The 16398-nt window shown below is 40.6% G+C and overlaps 1 protein-coding gene across 3 annotated transcripts in view; it reads right to left on the bottom strand.

The window, feature by feature from the left end:
* Positions 1 to 16398, bottom strand: part of LOC126352582 (pleckstrin homology domain-containing family D member 1-like) — a 184620-nt gene that overhangs the window by 32486 nt on the left and 135736 nt on the right. The gene's annotated exons all lie outside the window — the stretch shown is intronic.

Raw genomic sequence — 16398 nt, 5'->3', positions numbered from 1 at the left:
CCGTTTGGAGGGAGATGAGTTTCTGAAAAAAATTGTGACCGGGGACGAAACATGGGTGCATTTTTTTGAACCCGAATCAAAGAGGCAGTCAATGGAGTGGCGTCACACAAGCTCGCCGAGGAAGAAAAAATTCAAAACTGTGCAATCGGCAGGGAAAGTTATGGCAACAGTTTTCTGGGATACAGAGGGTGTGATTCTCGTTGATTTTTTGGAGCAGGGATGCACAATAAATTCTGTTCAATACGTCACAACCCTCAAAAAACTTAAAGCACGTCTTCAGCGAGTTTGCCCAACAAAATCAATGGCAGATGTTCTTCTTTTGCATGACAATGCAAGACCACACACCAGTCGTCACACCTCTGACGAGATTGTCAAAATTGGATGGGAAGTTTTGCCTCATTCCCCATACAGCCCTGACCTGGCACCATCAGACTTCCATCTGTTCGGGCCACTAAAAGAAGCTCATCGTGGGATTCATTTTGAAGATGAGAAGGCCGTCAAAACATCCGTGCGTCAATGGCTTAGGAAGCAGAGCTGTGATTTTTACCGTGCTGGGATACATCCCCTTGTTCAAAGATGGACCAAAACTGTAGAGATGGGCGCAGATTACATTGAAAAATGACAAAATGATCCTCAATGTTGTGGTTTTCAACCTATGTAATTGCATTTAAATTTCCTGACAATTAAACGTAGAAAAAAAAATAGGAGGCATTACTTTTTGACTGACCCTCGTAGATCCAGACATGCACAACTCAACCCACACATGACCATTGGCCAGACTCTCTATATAGTGAATAGCGATCTATACTTTTCATAACATTGTTGTTATTAAATCTTTTCATATTCGCACGTGTGTGTGTGTGTGTGTGTGTGTGTGTGTGTGTGTGTGTGTGTGTGTGTGTGTGCGTGTGCACACCTGTCCTTTTTTTCCCCTAAGGGAAGTCTTTCCGCCCCCGGGATTGGAATGACTCCTTACCCTCTCCCTTAAAACCCACATCCTTTCATTTTTCCCTCTCCCTCCCTCTTTCCTGACGAAGCAACTGCCAGTTGCGAAAGCTCGTAATTCTGTGTGTGTGTTTGTGTGTTTTGTTCATGTGCCTGTCTGCCGGCGCTTTCCCGCTTCGTAAGTCTTGGAATCTTTGTTTTTGATATTAGTGTTAGGTATTCAGATCACAGCTACAGTTCAGAACACATGATGGCTTATTGTGCACAACAACAAGGTGTGGAGCATACATGGTGTGGTACCCATAGCATTCTGGGATGAAGTACTTGTGGTTCCAGGGCAACTAACGGTGGGCGGTTGAAAAAGTTTGGAGGACTAGGAAGCTGGATGTTGGGCAATATGTTAGAAACTGTGTTACCTCATGCACAATGGGCTGATCTTTAAGTCACTGACCCATTCCATTACAAAGACTACCAGAAAGGTCAAAACTATTCGAAATGATAGGATTGTGTATTTTACGACCATTCAACACAGGCCACACCAACTCAGATGCTTTGTGAGCGCCTGCCGGTACCGGTAAAAGCACCTGTGCTCTGCTGTAGTGCTGGTGGGGTTTGGGAAGGTGAGGGAGGCAGACAAAGCACTTGTTGTGGCAAAGATAGGAGGGGAATGTGTTGCAGCAGCACTTAGTGAGATGTGAGCCATGCTAATGCCAGTTTTGCGTACAGACAGAAAAAAATAATTTTATTGCGTTTCTTATTCTGCACAAATTTAAAACATTCTTTCTTCATCTTTGGCATCACTTTGAATCCACTTACTTTCTGATATTTGGAACCATTTTTTGGCAGTTGCAATTTGATGTATAGCTTCCAACGAAGCATTAAACTTGACCTTGTTTTTGTTTTGTTAATATTCATAACTGAAAACATTGTTCACAAATGAACATTGTTCCAGACGTAGCAACACACTTCAGGACAAGGGCATGAATCCTCAGGAATTCTTATTGACCAACACCGTGGTCTGCCAAAATTGAATCACACTGTAGTGCACCGAAAAAGGCATCATCAAAACTTTTTGAGTGCAGGTTTTACTTGTCTCATTTCTTCAAACCTATCTCCAAATTCTTTGCCCAATGACAAATGCTTTTGTGTACTCAATGATGAGTTCACAAAAACCTAAATTCAAGGATTTTAGTGAGGGAAAATTGTCCAAATGTCATCTTTGAAGCTGACTTTTTAAAAGCAAAAGCTGCAATTTGAACTTTCAATATGGTCACACATAGTACCAACTAATTAATTTTTACCTTGAAATGAGATATTTAAATCATGTAAATACCCGTGACATCATTCATGAAAGTGAAGTCAGTGATCCATTGCTCATCGTCCAACTCTGACTGTGGAGAACTTTTCATATCAGTGAACAGAGCTATTTCTTATCTCAAACTGAAAATACTGAGCATACTTTTGAGCAACTTAACCATTGTAAGGCACAATAAAAAGGAATGTCTTTGTGAACTGATTCAAGATCCTCCAAAAATCATTTAAATTTCCAATGTTTCAAGTCTTGCTTTCTATAATAATTCACAATTTCTGCAACTTTATCCATGATTGGCCTAAAGTTGTGGAAAACCTTTGCACATAGCTGTTCTTGATGTAAAAGACAGTGGATTGTCAAAATTAAGGGAAGCCTGGCATTGGCACTTTTTTTTTATAAGCCCTACAAAACCTACCCCTTCCGACAATATTGCTGGGGCTCTGTAAGTTACAGTGCTGTACAGGCGCTCGAGTAACAACTGCATATTGTTCAAAACCACCTCTACAGCCAGGAAAATACCTTCCTCAGTTCTGTACTTTTCAAAGAAATAACATCTAACAGTTCCTCAGTAACAGTGAAATCTTTTTTTGACACCCCTTATGAAAATTTTTAGTTGAGTGATGCTACGACTGTCAGTGTTCTCATCAAGGGCAACTGAGTACTCTACAACTGCTCCTTTAACTGCACATCAATTTCTTGCACTCTTTGAGAAACTGTATGTTCAGATACTTGTTTGCAAATTGGCCATCCATAAAAGGACTTCCATTTTTTGGAATTTTCAGTGCAACAATGTAGCTTGCTTGAACTGCACTTTCCAATGAGCAATTAATCTCAGATGTCTGTGCGACAACAACAGCAATAATTAGCTTTAAAATGTTACCACACAAAACAGTCTCATACTTTAGTTTAACAACAATATATAAAGAGAAACAGTGCAAGTTTATATATGAGTACAATTACAAAAAAGTATATTTTTGTTTTTCTTTCAAAATGAGCGTTATAAACTAGGCTTATCTCTTCAGATTGTGGCAATTCTGATTTTAATTTAGTAATCAGTTCACTTCTGTCTGGTCCAACAATCCCTGAGGAACATTTATTTTCACAGTGATGGCGCACTGTCGATACTTAGATATTTACAGTAGAACAGCATATTAAGAACAGTGCTTTCCCATCAGAATTTATAAACAAATATGGACCTTCCCACTGAGCATTAAAAATGACATACCTAAATGTGAACCTTTCCTGTTCATGCTGAATGCTCGCAAGACAGTTTAACATTGTCCCATTTAATAAGATTTCAAATGGATACTTCAGTGCACCAAAGACGATGCAAGAGCAACTGCTGTCGCTGTCATACAAATGCAACTAAAACCACTACACGAGAGGAAAGTGAGGAGGGAGGTGGAAAGCACCAGCACCACTCGGCACAGCACTGGGGCATGCAAGCACTAAAACACTCGAGCTGACATGGCCTGATTTCACGGGACACCAGCGAGTTGTTGGTACATATTGAGCATAATAGGCCGCTCCTCATGGTTCATAGTGATGACTTCAATTTCTGACAAGCAAAGAAGTATGGTAGCACTAACAACGGTGAATAACTGGTTGTCACGTTTAACATTCCAAATACTTTAATTACATATCACGGCATTAATTTTGTGCACAGTTTTAGAAGACAGTTCTGTCAATTGTTTCACATTCATATGTTTAGAACAAGCCCTTTCCACCCTCAAGCCAATGGGAGCATGGAGAAACAGTTCATCATGCTATTTCTGAGATGTTAAGCTATTATGTGAATAGTAATCACAACAGTACATTACTTCCGCATACAATTCCAAAGTGCACACAGCTACCAGCCTTCAACCGTATGAGGTAATACATGGCAGGAAAACACCTTTGCCTTTCAAAGTGATAAAACTGAAGCTTGGAACCAATGGTGAATCTGTAAAAATGGCTGCAAAAAGGAAGCAGTCATTTTGCAAAAAGTGAAATGCATCAGCACAAAAGCTTAGGGCACCAGAAAAAGATGGGACAACCTGTGGGGAAGTTGCCTCATTACATGGTTGGTCAATTGATTTTGATAATGAACCTCAGGGTAAGATGAGGAAAATCTTAACCCAATACCATGAACTGTAACCAAGTGGTGGAAAAGACATTGCCTGTCAATGTTAATGTACAAATGCCTACAAAAACTTCTGCAGTTCACTTTGGGCATGTTATGTCATTTATGGGAGCTGTGGATGCATTACCACTTTACCACACCCTTTACAGTATGGGATACTAGGTCTAGAAAGGTAAAAAAGGGACCAGCCAGTAATGAGAAAAGTGCATAAGGATGCCTTATGCACTTAGACCATGTTTATAACTAGGGTTTTGACCAAATTTTTAGATTACTTTATATGGTTATGTTGCACACCAATTTTTCTTTTGTCTTATTTATCAAAAAGTATTACCAGTTTATTTTTATCCTATATATCACGTGTTTTAGTGGGTCGGTCTGTTTTCTCTCCCTTTTTTTGTTGATAAATTGTGTCAGAGGATGCAATGAAAGTTACTTTTATTGTATGTTCCAGTTGTGTTGTTCATTCCACGTAGCCTCATCTTTCAGAAAAAGGAGAGAAAGTGATGAAAATTCCTTCCTCTCAGGTGGCTTACCAACATGGGCTTCCAGGAGAAATATTGTGATTCTGATGATTGTACACCTCACCAGAGCCAGAATAGCAATAGCCTTGCAGACCCTGTCTCTCAAATCTGGAGACGACCTTCAACACAAGGAAAATGAGGACTGAGCTGTGTAGATTGCAGGATGCATTTTTGGAACTGCATCAGGATGAGCAGAAAGGAGTCTTGACAGAAATGTAGAAAGGGGTCCTGACAGCTTGACAGAAGTGCAAGGGTAATACCAAGTGTTACAGCTTTCATATGAAAAACTAAGAGAACAGATTAAGCAAGTGGTGAGCTTAGTACTATGAACCCTGGTACATAAGTAGAGGGGTGGTTAAATGCAGGTGGGAAACTGCTGAAAATAGCATTTGGTATGGCCAACAATAAGGGCATCCGGAACTTGAACAACACAGTAGGATCAATACGAGGGCTACTATATATATTTCTGGCCTAGGCAACACTAAGTGTTGCCAGGTGCAATCTGACATTTCCATTGGAAAGTTTTACATTTTTAAGCATAAATGTACTCAGAACTTTTTGACTTACGACAATTTTTTTTTCTTTTACAGGGACTTGAAGAAATCAATTTGGCACAAAAATGGAATTAACTCGTGAACATTTTCGTGCGATCATTTTTCACAACTTTCGACGTGGATTATCACGACAAGAGTGCATCGATGAACTTAAATCTTTGTATGGCGACGAAGCACCATCCTATAGCACTGTGAAAAACTGGTACAACGAATTCAATCGTGGCCGACGCTCGCTCAAAGACGAATTCCGTGAAGGTCGTCCAAAAACAGCCGTTGTGCCAGAAAACATCGATGCCGTACGTGAACTGATAATGCAAGACCGTCATGTGACATACCGTGAGATAGAGGCATGCCTAGGCATTTCTCCCACCAGCATACATTCGATATTGCATGAACACCTGGCCGTAAAAAAGGTTTGTTCTCGTTGGATCCCGCACAATTTGACAATCGCTCAAAAGAAAGCTCGTGTGGATTGGTGTAAAGAAATGCTGAAAAAATACGATCGCGGTGCTTCAAAAGACGTTTATAAGATCGTCACAGGTGACGAATCATGGATCTATGGGTATGAGCCCGAAACAAAACAGCAATCGACCGTGTGGGTCTTCCAAGACGAGCCAAATCCAACTAAAGTTGTTCGTGGAAGAAGCACTTCGAAGCAAATGGTCGCCTGTTTCTTCGGCAAAACTGGTCATGTGGCGACTGTTCCGCTTGAGCAACGTAGGACGGTCAATTCTGAGTGGTACACCACCATTTGTTTGCCTGAAGTCTTCGAAGAAATTCGAAAAATGAACAAGAGGAGACGAATCATTGTGCACCATGACAATGCGAGCTGTCACACATCGGCTCAAACCAGCGCCTTTTTGACCGGCCAAAACGTCGAAGTGATGGGTCATCCGCCGTACAGCCCTGACTTGGCACCCAATGACTTCTTTTTATTCCCACACATCAAGAAAAAAATGCGTGGTCAACGATTTTCGTCGCCAGAAGATGCTGTTGCAGCATTCAAAAACCATGTTTTGGAGGTGTCTCAATCGGAGTGGAAAAAGTGCTTCGAAAATTGGTTTGAGCGCATGCAAAAGTGTATAAATCTTGATGGAGAATATTTTGAAAAACAATAAACCATTTTCGTTGATAAATATTCGTATTTTCATTATTAGGCCAGAAATATATATAGCAGCCCTCGTACAAGCAGTAGTGGATGCTACTAGCACCATGGCAGAATGGTGTACCACTCAACTATCAAACTTACAGCACCATAAGCTGAATGACACCCAAGATATTATGGGAATTAACTACCAAGTCAGCACACACTGTGCAAGGCATAAATAGTGATTTAGAAATGACACAGAACTGACTTAAATACACTTGATGGGAGAATGGCTGTAGCTAGATTACTGTGAACACTGACAGACAGTTTGAATGATGCAAGAATGAGAGTGACTATATTACAAGCAGCAGCATATCATGCTGGGCACAGGCAATTGAGTTCTAAGTTGTTGTCTCCACAGCAGTTCTTACACATACTACGCAGAGTGCAGAAGTAGTTCGCAGCAGAGTTACAGGTAGTGGAACCAACCGAGGGAAGCTTGGCACTATTTTACTATATATCAACCATTGAAATGAGTACTGACGGAGCTAAGTTACATCTGTTAATTCAATTTCCAGTAGCAGGTTTTAAAACCCAACATCAATGTTTTACAATACACCCCTATCCAGTGAAGTACAAAACTGCAGCAAAGTACTGGTAATTTCAGAACAAAGGAAAGCCTACACAGTGTTTGAGAAAAATAATGAGACTGACAACACTATGTTGTTCTACTGTTCTACTTGTGTAGACTACTGTGTTCATCCCTTCCAGATGTTCAGTCCAAGTTTCAGCTCCTATAGCCGCCACATGAGTTCTGAGAGCACCATCAGTGAAGCTGTGTTTTTGTTGTGTGTTACGAAAATGGAAAAATGGAATTTAAAGCAACATTATGCAATCCAGTTTTGTGTTGAAGTTGAGGAATCAGTGAGTCCTTTGAAAAGTTGAAATAGGCCTATAGGGAATATTCCATATCAAGAGAACAAGTTTTTTATTGGAAGACTTAGAACACAGTGAACACGAACCTCCCCTCAGGGAAACCCTCAACTTCAAAAACCGATCAGATCAGACAGATGTTTAACAGCAAGAATGGTGGACGTTGCAAAGATGTCCTAGAAAGGATCAGGAAATGCATGAGTTGAGTGAGGCCGGACATCTCAGACAAAAATGCTGCATCATGTTAACGCCCCATGCCACTCAGCCACTTCTATCACACAATTTCTGATCTCAACACACATTCCAGTTACTCCACAGCTACCCTATTCCCCTGATCTAAGCCCATGTGACTTTTTTCTTTTTCCATAACTGAGAAGTGTGTTGAAGGGATGTCATTTTGGGACATTTGAGAACATTTGAAAGAATCTGGCCAACATGTTAAAGGCTCTACCAGATGCAGTCTTTCAGTGCTGCTACCAAGACTAGGAACAATGACTTTGCCAGTGTATAACTGCCAAAGGGAACTACTTTGAAGGGGACAATTTTGTTATTTGAAAATAAATAAAAACTTTAGGAAATAAAAACATCAGTCTCCTTACTTTTCTCACATACCTCATACATTCTGACAGCATTTGAAGACTTATGGAGATGTCACAGGAAAAGTATTATAATCTTCCCAAGTAGAACAGTACAGACCGGTACATAATCATGCAAGGGGCAGTTGTTCTTGGGAAAAGCTGAAGTAACTCAATGCCAGAGAGTGGACACACAGAATGACCAGAATGGAATTGTGGGGCAACAGAATACTATAAATCATTTGGCTTGTGACATAGTGGGCTTGATGTCCCATCTTCCAGCTACTGTCCCTGGTATGACTATGTTCAAGTGTCTTCAATGGTGAGCATTCATCAGAGACAAGGGTACTGTCAGGAGTGTCCCAGAGAAGTGTGATAGGATTGTTATTTACTTATTATATACATGAATGATCTGGTAGACAGGGTAGGCAGCAATCTGTAATTTTTTGCTGATAACGCTGTGGTGTATGGGAAGATGCTAAGTTGAGTGACCATAGGAGGATACAAGATCACACAGACAAAAATTCTAGTGGGTGTGATGATGACAGCTAGCTCTAAATGTAGAAAAATATAAGTTAAGGCGGAGTAGCAGGAAAAACAAACCCATAATGTTTGGATACAGCATTAGTAATGTCCTGTTTGACACAGTCATTTCATTTAAATATCTGGGCGTTAACACCGCAAAGTGATACAAAATGGAACAAGCATGTGAGAACTGTGGTGGGGAAGGAGAATGGTGAACTTCAGATTATTGGGAGAATTTTTGGGAAAGTGTGATTCATTCATAAAGAAGATTGCATACAGGAGCTAGTGCTACCTATTCTTGAGTATTTCTGGAGTATTTAGGTTCCATACCAGGTTGGATTAAAGAAAGACAATTCATAGGTGGACTGCAAGATTTGTTAGTGGTAGATTAAAACAACTCACAAGTGTTTTGGAGATGCTTCGGGAACTCAAATGAGAATCCCTTGAGGAAAAGTGACATACTTTTCAAGGAATACTACTGAGAAAATTTAAAGAACCAGCAATTGAAGCTGATTTCAGAACGATTCTACTGCCACTACAACATACCTATTGCATAAGGACCAGGAAGATATGATATGAGAAATCACAGCTTGTACTGAACCATAAAGACTGTCATTTTTCCTCACTCAATTTGCAAGTGGAATGGGAAAGGAAAAGACTAATAGTGGTACAGGGTATCCTCCGCTACACATCGTATGGCGGTTTGTGCAACATGTTTTCTAGATGTAAATATAGATATTGAGGCGCTGCCAACCAAAAAACCTAACCTTCCTCAATAATACACTGAACCTGGCATCCTAAGCTCACTACATGAACTTGTAGCAACACAGAAAGGACGAATGACACCAGAGAAAATGCTCCATCACATGCAGGAATATTGTCATAAACAACACTATAACCATAAGTGTTACACCTTCCAGTGTTCTAGTGGTTCTGATTGTAATTTGTGTAATTTTGTTTTACATAAAGATGTACACACAATTCACAGTTACCTGTACAACAGATACCTATTTTTTGGTTTAATAAATGCTTATTAAGCAATTATGTGTAAACTAGTAGAGAATCTTGTGAATTTATGAAAGATTGTGTTAGGGATAACTTAATTAAAGGTTAAGATGATAAGTGCAATGGACTGAACATAGAATGTAATGTTACAGAATTGAGAGTCAACACAAGAGCTGTGTGCTCCATTTCTGTAGGCACAGAGTGATATATAAAATGTACAGTGTATAATTATTTTTCTCAGATATATATGACGAGATTGTTTCAGAGACACCCCAAGCAGAAAAATACGATTTGAATTTTGTAAAGGAAGGACAGATTGTTGCACCCAGAATAATATTTCAAGCGGATACAATAGATTGTTAAAGTTCTTCCCCAGCAATGCCAGAGACAAGGCAGAACAGATCAGTGGTCAAACAGAATGACAGTGAGAGAGAAATGTCGATGGAGTAATAGCAAACACAGAAGCTACTGCAACACTCAGTATGGGCTGAGTGCCTACACAAGTAGTAATAACAAAATGACATAATGACAACAGAGGGATATCATCATAACAGTGAGTTGTCACAAGAAAGCTCGGCTCAAATGCAAAAGTAATAATTCAGTTACTGACACAGCACAAAGGAGACTCTGAAAGGTGAAATTGTGACATCCTGAAGTGACCAAGAGAGCTGACAAGCTCACAAAACTAGAGCACATTTGGTCATCCCATAGAAGGATAACATCATTGGCATAGCCGGACAAGTACATATATCCTAAATTTCACAGCTTAGTTATCAGTTGCAGTTCAGTGCTGCAGGTAACTAGTACCAAGACCAAATCTGTGACACTCCATCCTAGGTCGACTGAGATGAGTATGGTCTATGCTGTCGCTGCCAACTACAGCTGACGAATTGTGCTGCCACTGCCTCATCCCCTCATCCTCATCTCTTCTAAGTGGAAGACTACAGCTGACTTCAACACTGCAGGCCATCTCATGCACACACACAGTGATATAGCTCTCCACGACTAAGGCCACCTTGTGCAGAGCTGTTGGTCACCTTGCCACGACACTGTCTATGATGTAAACAAGAGCACTCTGGTAACCCACAGCCCACGCTGCTGGCCACTGAGCGACAGCAAGACATACTGGTGTCAGCTCATATAGGTGTGGTCAGTGCCTTCTGCCTGCTGCACATGTTGGCAGCTTTGAAAGATAGACAACTGTGTGTCTCTGGTCAATAAATGAGTATACTGATAATAATGTCACATTAGTGCCTTTGGCCATTCGAAAGATCCTCATTTCTATATGACACTATACTGACAACTGTAGAGGCTGTGGGTCTGGACCTCTATAATACTCAAAGCCACATATTTGATGAATGCTTGATCCATATTATTCATATAATTATTTTCAGATTTCAGGCAACAAACTGAGATGCAGATCAATCTAACAGGGAATGTACAACACATTTAGTGGCACAAAACTTGTAGTCCCTTAGGCAAGAGAAGTTACAGCCCACAAAGGACAACATCGAGACAATCATATGCAAGTTTCCAAACCTCTGAAGTATCTCCAGGTGTTTCTTGGCAATATTACCTATTATGCCTGGTTTACTCCTGGGGCAACTTCCATTGCTTACCATGTGATATATGTTGCACTACAAGAGTAATTCTTTTCAGTGGTCCATGGCTTGTCAGCAGGCATTTCAAACTTTCAAATCTTGCCTACAGTCAGCCCCTTTTAATAATGAATGAGTCTTAGTTACAAATCATTTTGGCAAAGGTAGTATGACTGTGTTGGTGCTGGGTGCTACGCTTGACAGGACAAGTTACCATGTGCCATCCATGTGATGCCTTCATCTGTTTGTGGCCAATACACATAACGGCATCGCAAAGGATGCCTTTCTTCATGATATTGGGGCCGTCCTATCCCGTAAGTTCCCAGTCAGTTCTGGAAAGCTTACAGCATTCATTTCTAAAACATTAAATATGGTCAAAGAATATTATTCACAGATAGAGAAGAGAGTGCTGGCTATCAATTTTTGAGTGCATAAATTTCTTACTTTCCTTTCTGGCTACTAGTTGCACATAGTTACCGAACACAAGCCTTTGCTGCCTTTCTTTGGGCACAAGGCCAGACTGCTGGATGGACAGCTCCAAATCTTCACTGATGGGCCTTCAGGTTATTGAATTATCAGTTCCTCAGAAATTATTGCCTCTCTCATCAATATTCTATTACAGATGCCATCTCCAATCTCTCTATGAGCCCAGATTTAGAATTTGACAGATAGAAAACTGATTATTTTCAGATTGATCCACAGGTTCAGTAGTCTCTGGAGGACTTTACAATTCTACAAAACTCGCCAGCGACATGTCAGTGGGATCCGCTATTGCAGCATGTTTTTCAGCCAGATGATCGAACATAATGGCAGCCTCAGCACCTCCGGGCTTCCACCATTTTTTTCATACAGTGCTACCTGCTCCATATTCACCAATGCGTCCTGCTGCTGACGCAAGAGATGACAACTGTTGGACGGTGGTTCCTTCGATTCTGCAGTAATGGGTGCTGCAGCTGCTCCATCAATTTCATTGAGAGACCTCCCACATCTAATAGCTCAATCGCCGTTTCATATACTGGCCGTGAACGGTCAATGACATTACACGAATGGTGCATTGTTGTTTGGCCTATAAGGCGTAGCAACCAGCAGTATTACAAAGAACAGCTGATGTTAACAAACAGCATCATAATAACAATACAGCTTTGTTATGTATACATGCAATAAAATCTAGCACTTAATTACTCCTTGCTCAAATTATCATTTAATTCTCTATGAATTCTTCCATTGAACAGTAGCATTTATCCTATAGAATTCAATGTAGTCTCATTTTTAATATTTCTGGCTTCATATTAAAAATGTTTGTCCCCATTAACTTGTTATATATTGTCATCGCCATATACTGTGGAGTCCGTGCACATAATTTTATCTAGTATATGGGAAGCATTAAATTATTTCTATTCCTTGTGTTTTTTTATGTATGGTTAAAATCATTCTCCTCAAATAATTTTTGTCTGCTGTGTGGGAAGATTATAATTTCATAAATGTATATGGGGGAACAGTTAGGCTTCATAGCTTCCAAAATAAAGCGCAGCAAGACTATGCTTGCTGTGCAGTACACATGTATCAGACAGTTTTTTTCTTTTGCAGTTTCAGTATTCAAGATAAATTACTAGAACTTCCCCAGAAAATTATCCCATATCTAACTGCAGATTCAAAATAGCTATGATAAGCAACTATTCATGTATTCAAGTCAGTGAAATTTGCTAGTATTTGCATTGCAATGCAAAACTGCTTAGATTATTTGGTAGGAAGTAAATATGTGTATTCTAGCTTAAGTTCTTGTCCACATTTAGTCCCAGGAATTTGACCGTGTCAACTTCTTTCATAGGTTGATTATTATGTTGTATTTTAAGTTCCACTCATTTTGAATGTGTGATTTTGAAACCAAAATACATAGTCATATTCCCATTGGCCACCACTTAACTGTGGGAGATGGTGCATGGTTCCTTGCCATACACAGATCTATACCCCTTGGCTGGAATCCACCAAGCTGTGCGATTGCCTGTAAACAAATTTTGACGAATCTTCCTCACGAGCCATGCAGCTCAACCTTGGTGATTTTTTTCATCATTTTTCCTTAATTGAAGATAATGGGCTGAATTTTACAGTGGTTGCCTGCCACAATTTCTGCACTGTAATGGCATCAAAAATGTCACAACTTCTTTGTTTCACTCTGCCTCCAACAGCCTAGATGAATGTCCACACCTTTAAGACACAACTGGGGGTGGTGGGGTGCAGGTGTGTGTGTGTGTGTGTGTGTGTGTGTGTGTGTGTGTGTGTGTGTGTGTGTGTGTGTGTGTGTGTGGAGGGGGGGGTGTTCCAACTGGATGGTACTTGAACTTTTACTACTGTCACCTGCTTGAGCCAATTAATAAGGGTGCTTGTGGGCATATTTGTTTGGGTGCAGCAAGGCAGGCAAATGATCCTGGTGCTGATTGCATGGGGGCTGCGCATCGGAACCAGTTCCAGTTGCAGCATTCTGATGAGACATCTCTGCCACACAAAGGGCTACCGCAGTACCATGATCTCCAACATCTTACCATGGATGACAAACATTTGGTCCTTCTATCTCCTTTATGCTTATTGCTGGAGGTTCCTATGGACTTAGGTCCCATTCCCCTGCTAGTGGGGTAGTGGATGCTGGTGACGATGAAATTTAAGGAGCCAGTACCTCCTCTTCAGATCCTCCCACAAGCCAGAACTTCGATGCTCTGGAGGTACCAGCTGGGTCATCATCCAGCACCTGCCCACAGCCACCACACTGTGCTCCCCAACACTGGTCAGGTCATTTTCAGTCCTACACACTTATTCAAGGGGGGAGGGAGCTCATAATCTATTTGCAAAGCTTGAACAATGCATGACTAATAACTTGCCTTAACTGTAACTAATTTGCATTTAAGCAACAGGAGATGATTTGTCGCAGTTCCTTTTGCAATCTGGTGAGAATGAAGCAAAAACAGGTGTGTCACACCATTCTTCCTCAATGTTGATACCAATAATTTGTTCAACTACGTATGGTCTCAGTCACTAATCTGCAATGGTGATGACACACAACATTGGTTAATGTACATAATGTTCCAATGTAATTGGCCATGATGTGTGGGAAATGTTGGACTCGGTATGGAATTCATCTGCACCTTATAAATTATTCATGGAAAAACACTGCACCTTCTCCTTGGATTAACCAAGGACAAAAAAACTAAATCATTAAAGCCTTTAATATACAACAATTTTTGACAGTATAAAGCAATTGGATAGACAAAGAAACCTACTCACCAAGTGGCGGCAAGAGAACACATATATACAAAAAAAGGTTTTAGGTATGTAAGCTTTTGGAGCCAGTGGCTCCTCCTTTAGCAACAAAAGTTGAAGGGTAAGGGAGGGGGGTGACACAAAAGGACTGAAGAGGTTTAGGAAAAGGGGTAGAGTTCAGAAAAACCCCTCAGAACCCTGGGTCATGGGAGACTTACAGGATGGGGTGAGAAAAAAAGACTAATTGTTGGGTACTGAACTGGATGAGATTTGAAAACCTGGGAGCTTAAAGTTGGAAGACAGGATAATATGCAAGACAGAGATTACTGCTAAAATATCGTGAATGAGTTGTTACGAGTGAAAAGCTAAGTGCACTAAAGGTGGGAGGCGAGAAATAGCTGGATAAGAAAATGAAAGATGTAGAAAACTAAAATGAAGTGAAGAATTGAGTAGTTACTATGAAGACATACTGAGGCAAAAGAAATTAGCATACATTAAGGCCAGGTGGGCAACAAGACCCAAGGACACGTTGTAGTGCTAGTTCCTACCTGCGGATTTCTGATAAACTGGTGTCTGGGGGATGAATCCACATGGTGTATGATGAAACAGGCACCAAGGTCAGAACTGGCAGGCTGTAGAGCATGCTCTGCAACAAGTTATTGTGTGTTGCCAGTGTACACCCTCTGCCTACGTCCATTCATTTTAACTGATAACTTGGTGATAGTAATGTAAATATAAAAGGCCAAACAGTGTTTACATAACAGGTGGTATATGACATGTCATTTCACAGGTGGCTCTCCCTTTGGTAACATATGTTTTACAAGTTACGGGGCTGGTGTAGGTGGTGGTAGGAGGGTGCGTAGGGCAAGTCTTGCAGCAGTGATGGTCACGGGGATAGGAGCCGTAGGGTAGGGAGATGGGTGCAGAGAGAGTATAGGGTCTGGCAAGGGTATTGCAAAGATTGGGAGGGCAACATAACGCTTTTCTTGGTGTGATGGGTAAAATCTCCAACTGAATGGATCTCATTTCAGGGCATGATATTAGGAAGTCTTGGCCTTGTTGAAGTAGCTGATTAACACATTCAAGACCAGGATAATACTGTGTGACAAGTGGTGTGCTCCAAAGCTGTGTTTTAGAGAAATCAACATTACCAGGATTGGATGTGATGGCCCAGGAAATCTGTTTTTGAACTAGGCTGGTGGGGTAATTACGTCCAGTGAAGGCTGAGGTGAGAATGGTTGTGTATTGCTGTAAGGAGACTGCATCCAAACAAATGTGTTTGCCTCGAATGCCCGTGTGGGAGAGAATGTTTGGCATGGAGAGGATGGCAACTGTCAAAATGTAAGTACTGTTGCTTGTTAGCAGGTTTCAAGTGGACAGAAATGTGTAGCTGGCCTTCGATGAGTATGAGATCAACAAGCAAAGCAACATGGAATTCTGAATAGGATCACGTGAAATTTAATTGGGAGAAGGTATTTGAGATTCCAAGAATGTTAACAGGTCAGCCTAACCATAAGTCCATATGGCAATGATGTCGTCAATGCATCTAAACCAAACCCGGAGCTGAAGGCTTATATGTGTGTTTGCCTGCTGCTGCTTGGTGAGTAGATATTTTTTACTTATCCAGTTACTTACACATTCAACTCTGGACTGGGGGAAGGGGAAAATTACAATATATTAGCAATGTCTGCTGGAAAATAGTACGAGTCTCTTGTCTCAGGTGGAAACTGGGAGGTTTAGTCAATTATAAACCTTTCCATTTCACATTTCTGATGGTCTTTTATTATGGAACACTTCAACCTTATCAAAACAATTCTTTCTGATGTTCAATTACATTTCTTTCTTTCATCTCCATACATAAAAAAAAAATCTTGACATATTTTTATGCATATTTCGCAGCTGCAAATGTGACTGTATTCAATACACTGGAGATACGAATTACAAAAAGCCTTCAGTCACAACTTTTTGT

The sequence above is a fragment of the Schistocerca gregaria genome, chromosome 1 (assembly GCF_023897955.1).
Source record: "Schistocerca gregaria isolate iqSchGreg1 chromosome 1, iqSchGreg1.2, whole genome shotgun sequence".
NCBI classification, from domain to species: Eukaryota; Metazoa; Arthropoda; class Insecta; order Orthoptera; family Acrididae; genus Schistocerca; species Schistocerca gregaria.
The sequence above is the reverse complement of the archived record's forward strand: the minus strand, read 5'-3'. Positions and strand labels throughout refer to the sequence as shown.